Here is a 7,928-nt window from a genome sequence, read left to right as displayed (position 1 = left end):
TTTATATACCATACTTTCGACAATTAGTTACCATAAATAGTTATTAATAATATTATGTAAGTCATTTGGAATCCAAAATATTTATTTGAATTAATAAAATGGATTTATATACCATACTTTCGACAATTAGTTACCATAAATAGTTATTAATAATATTATGTAAGTCATTTGGAATCCAAAATATTTATTTGAATTAATAAAATGGATTTATATACCATACTTTCGACAATTAGTTACCATAAATAGTTATTAATAATATTATGTAAGTCATTTGGAATCCAAAATATTTATTTGAATTAATAAAATGGATTTATATACCATACTTTCGACAATTAGTTACCATAAATAGTTATTAATAATATTATGTAAGTCATTTGGAATCCAAAATATTTATTTGAATTAATAAAATGGATTTATATACCATACTTTCGACAATTAGTTACCATAAATAGTTATTAATAATATTATGTAAGTCATTTGGAAAGTGATGTTAATTGGTCATTAAATTATGTTTTCCCTTGCAATTAGTATTCAATGGTACTTTCCTATTATAGTGGGATCGATGAATTAAATGATATATCGAAATTACAAAATAAGGTAAGTATTTAGAGGGCTTTCCTTTTTAGTAGTGTCGATGGAAAAAATAAATCAAAAAGAAATTCTAAAAAATATTTAACAATAAACAAATATTCAATATAAAGTAAATTTAATTTTATTAATAATTTATAACATTCTGTAAATTATTTTAAAATTATGATAAATTTATTCTTTAAACAACGATAAATAATTTAAAACTAATATTAATAAACACATTTGAATTTTTTAATATTTAAAATAATTATTATATAATTATATTTGAATACAATTCATCAAGTAGAGTATAAAACAATTATAATTATCTTATATAAAATTTCGTTCATTATGTTTTATAGTTTATAAATATTAAAAATAATAAATAAAACATTATTAATCTTTCTATAATTTCGAGAATCAGTTTCCATAAATTGTTATTCTGTAGATTATATGGCAAGTGATGTTAAATGATTTTAGACTTACCTTAAATTTTAGATCAAAATTAAATAAATAAAAATTAAAAATCATCGACCAATCAAATTATAATAATTTTCTTGAAACTTCACCTATGAACGACACGTCACCAGAAATCATTAAAATGACTTCTCTTTTAATATATATAGGGGGATTTTTAGCATTATTATTATTATCATTTAGTCTTATTTTAATCTTTATATGATGTTATTTGTTTAGATGTTATACCAAATCAAGTTTTTTACTAACACGTTATATCTTTTTATTTATTGTATACGCAACAAGATTTCTACTCTCAGACTACACCAAACTTGAAGGAGCCATGGCGATATGGCCGTCTTCACGAGCATCAACCTCCTGATATAGTATAGTTTAAGATGTTCATATTATCTCTGTTACGTTCCTGTCACATCTCTCAGCTCTGTTTCTTTTTCTTTTTTTTTAGGTAACCGCGGGTTTCCGGCGACCGTGGTCAACCGACTATTCCCGCGAGGCCCACGGCACTCTATGTATTCTTGGGATTTAACCCTAGCCCGGGTGGCCAGCGGGACTCGAACTGCGGGTACCGTATTGGAGGTTTTCCCCTCATGTACCACTAGCCCAAGAACGCTGGTTTCTCAGCTCTGTTTCGTATCTTCTCAAACTCAAATGTCTTACCCTTTTGAGGGAAAAGAAACAGAGAACATACAAGCTGGAGATGGTGAGCGTTCTCTAGATAACCCACATGAACACATAAGCAAAAACTTATGTACAAATCAAACTTGTAGAGTCATGTCCTTTCCGTTTGCTGCTCTGTATGTTTTATTCCATTTCACTTTCCGTGGGTTTCTCTACACCTTGAAGTTCTTGTGGCATTTGGACCTACAGAACTGGATTTCTGCAAATGGTAGAAGAAAGATAACACGTGAATAACATGGACAAACAATGAGATATTGCTTGATCCAGAGCAAGACTGAAAATGTGGAAAAAGATTTTTAGAGCACAAGATCATCAAAGACTTTTGGAACATACCAACTAATGTGAATTACAAAGCAAGCTCTTTCTCTTGAATTCAATCAGATTTTTGCAAAATTACTATTCCCCTTACGTTGGGAAAATCCAAGAGAGGAACACTAAGAAAACCTATATAACAGTAAACAGTTGTATCCAAAGTCAGACCTATTCTTATGTGTACGGTTTATGTAAAATTCTAACGTCGTCGTTTTATTTTTTGGGCCATTAAAAATAAACACTATTCAAAAATAAATTATGTATCAGATCTGGGAATCCGGATCGAATTATTTTCATAACGCATATATAATATCGCAGATATTTACTAACTTTGACTTTTCGGATATATTTGTGAAGAGTAGATAACAAATACTTTACTTAGTGAGAAATCAAAGAATCAGAGTAATGATGCCAAAAAGGAGAGAAAATCATATTGTTATGCAATATATGGGTGCTCATGTGCCTAAAATATATCATTGGTTTTGTAATTCATTTATCACTGATTCACATGAGTTAGTCTATAGCTAGCAGGTTAGATTACTAATAAAAGCTTCACTTTCCGTGCACATGTTGAAAGATGTACTTGGTACTATTAATTTTATGTAATAGGTAGGGTTAACAAATAAGTTCGTTATATAAATCCTAATCCGTTTAAATAGTTAATTTTCTTGATCACAAATTCACAATATTTAAAAAGATTGATATAGCCATTTTTAATTTAATTTTCCTTTTAATATTTTTACCAATATGTATCCCATAAAACAACCTATAACCCTATATATCCTCTTGGAAATTATTGTCTTGTATCTAGGGTATTTCGAGCTGCCCCTCTACACCTGCACACAGTACGATCTTTTTTTTTTGTTCACACAGTACGATCTTAATTTCTCTCTTTATACTATATCCAGTGTGTGTCAAATAAGGTTATTCGATTAAATTTTCTAGTTAATCACTTTGAACACCTTGTTAATTTTTCTACAATTGTTCTTTAGTTCTAGTTTCCCTACTTTTTGTTCTAGTTGGGATGATTTTAAGTTTGATTCTTTGATGTGTTAAAAAAAAAGTTTGATTCTTTGAATATATATAGATTTTTAATTTCTTTCTCGGAGCTTGCATGATTGATATATGTTTTCCACTTTTCCAGTGTTGTAAAAATAATGATATCCCAATGTTGGACAACATCGTATGATCTATTGTTGCTGCTAAAGCTATTGTATCTTTTGTTTATCTCTTCTCTGGGCAATAATGAAGACTCTTTTTCTCGAAAGATGGTTACACCAAAGCTAACGTATGCACTTGCGTACATCAAGACTGTGAAGGATAAATTCAAAGATACACGTCAAAAATTTGATGAGTTTCTTGAAGTCATTGCAGATTTCAGAGCTGAGAAGTATAGCGTCTTGTTCCTTGTGAATGCTAGATTGTGCACCTTATTTAGTTCAATCTCTGTCTACACAATTACTCTTTATGATATCTGATAGTATATATTTTATGGTAGAATTGATACTTACGGTGTCATATTAAAAGTGAAAGAACTCTTCAAGGACCAACAAGAGCTGCTTTTAGGTTTCGATTCATTCTTGCCATAAAATAACCATCGGGGTTGACCAAACTCCACCAAAAGAGCCGGTCACGTTCGAGGAAGCTGTTATTTTTGTCAGAAATGTCAAGGTAGAGATTTTAATATGGTGTAACTAAGCCAAGCTATAATTAATATTCTCTTTTTCCTATTTGCTACTTGCATCTAAAGTATCATTTTTGCTTTTTCTGCAGGCAAGGTTTCAGGATAATGATCGACCATACAGATCTTTTTTAGACAGTTTGAATATGTACAGGAATAACAACAGGTCCCGTACTGAGGTCCTAGAGGAGGTATGTTTGTAGTTTTTCTTTGTTTTTGTTACCCTTCTTGTCTTAGTTTGATATTTTTATCTTGCGGGACCATCACGATTTGTTTGTTGAGTTCACAAGGTTTACCCGTCAGTAGTTTTGGACTACCGTTTATCTAATTATTGAACAATAACAGAACAATTAAAAAGAAATATCAAAGTACTTAATCCAAATACGTTCGGTTTGGTTTGATGAGCCGTTATTATGATATATTGCCGTTTAACTTGGTTGATCCATTAATATATGTGCGCATCAGTATATATGCTTATTTTTCTCTCAGTTAATAACCAAAAACCCATTACGTGTTTGGGCATCTAACTATATATTACATAGCTGCAAAAGGAACATATCATTTCTTCATACATGACTCAGACCACGAGAGATCTTTGATGAAAGAAAATACAGACAATGAAGACTATTGACAAAAAAGATAACAGAAAAACAAGTTTTAACAAGGAGAGGTTTGGAGTTATTTTAAAATGAAGAGTTAACAGGAAAAAAAAATTTCGTGTGCAAATAAAAAGTAATTTTTAGTCTTCTGAAGTCATATCAGTTGCTCAAAAAAAAAAGTGCTCATATCAATAGTTGTTTTTACGTTGAAAAAGTAAGACACAAACTAACTAGACCAGCTCCAATAAAAGTATCTTAGGTTAGTCTCTCAAAGTTTTTAAAATCTGAGAACTTACATGAGATACTACTTTTCATTGGAAGTGTTTCGGATTTAAAATACTATCTAGGGTTTCCTCTTCAAGGAAGAAAAACAAAAGAAGTCGCGATTGCTTATTCAACCTTGCTGTGTTTATACTGTCCAGTAAAGAGCCCAACTCCATTGTATTGTAAACTAAAAGCCGATGGATTAGGGCTTTTGAAAGTATATCATGGGCCGTTGAAACTAAAAGTTAAACAAGGAAAAAAGTAACATGAAAGAATGAACGCTCTCAATTACAAAATAAAAGGGGCGTTACGAGAATTGAACTCGGGACCTCTCGCACCCTAAGCGAGAATCATACCACTAGACCAAACGCCCACTTTGCAAAGAAATATCACTTATCTCTAAAATAGTAAATATGAACAATCATCAAATAAACAAATTAATCTTTTTTAACAAATTAATCTTAAAACCGACGTAAATTCAATTTGTATATTTGGTTTACATTTTTTTTTTCAATTTGTATATTATATCACTTATCTAATGTTCGTTCTTACATTGGAGTTTTGTATCAAGGTGTTTATAAGAGCATCTTCGATTGTCTTCTATAATTTATTCTATAATTTACTTTATAATCTTTTTTTGAAATAGAATAACTCTATTATAAAATAATTTTTGCTACGATGGTGTTACTCTATATTCTTCTCTATAATAAATTCTAGAACAATTCTATTATAGAATAGTATCATTGGAGCAAAAATTATTTTATAATAGAATTATTCTATTTTACAGAAAATTATAGAGTAAATTATAAAAGACCATTGGACATGGTCTAAATTACATAAATCAGTTTTACGACCCTAGAATAAAATAAATCTTACCATCAAACAAGTAGTAAAAAGAGGATATAAACCTTAGATAGAGTGTCCACGTAGACGAAAATAATCGGCTAATGAGAAACTATATTTTTGCCATGTCACCTCCTATATTTGTTTTTACAAAATGATCCTTTAACTTTTTACTTAAACAATTATAACCGAAAATATTTTTTAGTGAAATATATTATTTATATAAATATAATTATATTTTTATGTACATAATAGTTTGTAAAGAAATATTTAGTGTAAATAATATCATAATTTTATAAAATACTAAAATAAATTGGGTTGGTTTTCAACTTTCACAAATAAAAAGTATTATTTGTAAACTTATAAAAGAATATATCAAGAATATTCTTTTTCAGGAGAGAAAATAGAAAAATGCATGAGAGACAAATTCATCTCTATTATGAGATTCCTCTATTTTAGAGAAAAAAAATAGAGGAATACATTGGAGATGGTCTAAGACATGACCGACGTAAATGATCGACGTTGAGATTTCAGCTTTTCTGATTCTTACTATTCTAATATTTCAATATAATTTGAATATTCCCTGTGCTTTATAATATAACGGTTTAAAAGTATTTTTTGTTTCACTATATAAATTGTTTTTATATCTTAATGTAACTTTATACTTATTGGATATTGTGTGGTAAATTAAATTATGTAAATTACTGTATAATTGATCAAATTTATATATTAAATGACAGTTTTCTAAAGTGATAACTTTTAAATATTACAGATTTTAATTAAAACTTGAGGATATAAACCTCAGATAGAGTGTCCACGTAGGCGAAAATAATCGGTCAATGATAAACTATATTTTTGTCATATCACCTCCTCTATTTGTTTTTACAAAATGATCCTTTAACTTTTTACTTAAATAATTATAACCGAAAATATTTTTTTAGTGAAATATATTATTTATATAAATATAGTTATATTTTTTTTATTTACATAATAGTTTGTAAAGAAATATTTAGTGTAAATAATATCATAATTTTATAAAATACTAAAATAAATTGGGCTGGTTTTCAACTTTAACAAATAAAAAATATTATTTGTAAACTTAAAAAAAAATATATCAACAATATTCTTTTTCAGGAGAGAAAATAGAAAAATGCATCGGAGACAAATCCATCTTTATTATGAGATTCTTCTATTTTAAAGAAAAAAATATAGAGGAATACATTGGAGATGATCTAAGGCATGGCCGACATAAATGATCGACGTTGAGATTTCAGATTTTCTGATTCTTACTATTCTAATGTTTCAATATAATTTGAATATTCCCTTTGCTTTATAATATAATAGTTTAAAAGTATTTTTTGTTTCACTATATAGATTGTTTTTATATTTCAATGTAATTTTATACTTATTGGATATTGTGTAGTCAATTAAATTATGTAAATTACTGTGTAATTGATTAAATTTATATATTAAATGACAGTTTTCTAAAGTAATAACTTTTAAATATTACAGATTTTAATTAAAATTGATTACATTTTGAAACAGATAGAGTAATCTATAAACTAACTCTATATAGATATGAAGACAAAATTGTAAAGTGGTCTCATCTTGAATTTCTCTCATTCTGTGCATTCCTAATTGGAAGGAGATAATCAACATTTAATATTATGTTACTCTCAGCATATTAGAAATGATCGAACCGTAAACCAATTAAAAATGATGTAAGGAAGACATAAAGATGTATTTTCAGTTATCACAAATATTGAATCAATTGACAACAACTTAATTATGTCCAGTGTAGGACAACAAATAAGAATTTTCATACCTTCTAATATTATAATATCTCACTATATTAGTGGCTAAATCAGTTTTCTCTAGCACAAATACTCACTCCATTCTTGGAGTTTAAGTTTTTATATATGATGATATTAGTAGTTTGATCCAAAAAAAAAAGAAACGGTAGAACTGTACATTGTGATTGGAGAAAGAAAACAAATAAAAATCAACCGAAGACTTTTAAGGTACATGAAACAAAAATTAGCAATTCTCTGCAATTAAAGAATAAAGCAATAAAATTATAAAAAATACAAAATAAAACAAAAAATATACACAGAAAGAAAGATTTAGTAAAATAAAATCATAATATAATTTTCATAATTGATAGTGCTCAGTTACACTAAAAAGTCTAAATTTATAACATACACAGTTTTATTTACATCTTTAAACCAATTATCTAATTAAAATGATTCTAAAAAAATTGCCAGCATGAAGATTTAGAAAATATAAGATAAAATAACATATATATAACGTTAAAAATACATTATCACTGATCACTAAGAAATCATGTTAGTAGTAATAAAAATGAAATGACAACACATATATTAAAACCATAGAGCGGCACACAATAAAGTGTTGTTAAATATACAAATAACAAATTAAATATGATCAACGCAAACACACATAAAAATGAGACATCGTATTTAAATATATTTAAATAAATAATT

The 7,928-nt window shown here is 27.7% G+C and overlaps 1 non-coding gene across 1 annotated transcript; it reads right to left on the bottom strand.

Moving 5' to 3' along the window:
- Positions 1 to 4,882: 4,882 nt before the first annotated feature.
- Positions 4,883 to 4,954, bottom strand: TRNAP-AGG. Its single transcript has one exon. It is a non-coding gene; the product is annotated as a tRNA-Pro (tRNA).
- Positions 4,955 to 7,928: the final 2,974 nt, after the last annotated feature.

Source organism: Brassica oleracea, chromosome C6 (assembly GCF_000695525.1).
Source record: "Brassica oleracea var. oleracea cultivar TO1000 chromosome C6, BOL, whole genome shotgun sequence".
Lineage (NCBI taxonomy): Eukaryota > Viridiplantae > Streptophyta > Magnoliopsida > Brassicales > Brassicaceae > Brassica > Brassica oleracea.
Note: the sequence above shows the minus strand (reverse complement) of the source record. Positions and strands in the feature narration are given on the sequence as shown.